We start from the raw sequence: 1,445 nt of genomic DNA, 5'->3' as shown, positions 1-1,445 counted from the left end.
AAAAAAAAAAGGAGGCAGTGCAGCAGAAGGGCTGGGGGGTGCTGGTGGGTGCAGCCGTGCCCGGGCGCAGAGCTGGCAACGGCAGCTGCTCATCACTAATGATTAACGTGCAACTGCCTTGCCCTGCTGTGGGGCTGAGGGGACAAACGCCTTCGGTGCTGCCTCAGGAGCACCCAAACAGCACAGAAATTGTTGCTTGCCAGGAAAATAACAAGTCAGGATGCACTTAAGAAATACCTGGTGTCACGGGCACCACCACCCCCCCGGAGCTGGGGCAGAACCGACCTCGGGCTGCAGGACAGGAAACCAAGGCTGGGGTTTAGCACGGCATCAGGTTAAGGACTGGGGCAGAAATTGGTGAATTTAAAAGGTCCCAAGTGGAGTCATGGGAAAAGGGGTTCGGCACCAGCTCCAAAAGGGATTTTAAAATTTTGAATACGTTTTTTTTTTATTAAGAAGGCCCCTGTTCATTCACCTCTTTTTGCCCTTCCCTTCTCTGCCAAGTTTCACTCCTCGCATCCACATCTGTTTCAAACCCAATTGTTCTGCTTTTCCCTATCCTTGATGCATCTCTTTGGCCCTGGAAAACTCCTGAAGGCATCTGGATGTGGCCTTTGGGCCCAGGGTGAGAAAAGAGGTGCTGTGAGCGTTTGCAGCCTCTACATCAGCCTATCGAAAAATTCAACTTTCCAAATGTTTTAATCCCTTGGCATTAGAAATCAACTGCCAAATAACACCCTCCAGGAGTGTTTATCCACACAGAGGGTAGAGTGGAGCCTGGCAGCTTCCACAGCCATTCCTTTTGTGGAGGGACCTGCAAGATCACGGGAATGAGGGGAAAAATAAGAGAGGGGTAAAAGTTACAAAGGAAACATATTTCTCATCAAGAATTTCAAGCAGCTCCTCAGTGAGGTGCAGGGGCTGCACATCCCATGGGAAATGAGCAATGGGAGCAAAGTGATCCCATACAGCCACTTTCTTCCCCATTTCTCCTACCAACCACCCTGTCCAAGCTTTCCAACACACCAAGGAGTTTTCTGCCTCAAAAGTCCGTTTTTTCCCCCAAAATCCCCATGTTCCCTCCTTGCCATAGGGGTGTTTTGCAGGTGGGATGATGCTTTAGGCTTCACATGGCCCTGCTGGGGGGTGGGAGAAGGTACTGCTGGTCTTCGAATGAAAAATTAGCAAAGGCAGGGACAATTGGAAATGCCAAATCCTTGGAATGGGACGCGGTGCAGCAGGAACACCAGCAGGGGTGACAGTCCCGGGTGCCCCAAACCACCTTCCCAATGGAGGAGAGTCTTTAGAGTCCCAAATTGCTGTGGCAAAACCTCTGAATTTTCTTACCAAGCAGGGCCTGGGCTATTACAGGAATCACAAGATTTCTCTCCTGCTCACCCACAGCGTCACCTGCCCTGCCAGGAGTGACCAGGGGAACAATCCTG

The sequence above is a fragment of the Empidonax traillii genome, unplaced genomic scaffold (genome assembly GCF_003031625.1).
Source record: "Empidonax traillii isolate 1590-97213 ecotype Southwest subspecies unplaced genomic scaffold, ASM303162v1 scaffold1756:size66444, whole genome shotgun sequence".
NCBI classification, from domain to species: Eukaryota; Metazoa; Chordata; class Aves; order Passeriformes; family Tyrannidae; genus Empidonax; species Empidonax traillii.
This window is presented reverse-complemented; position numbering follows the sequence as displayed.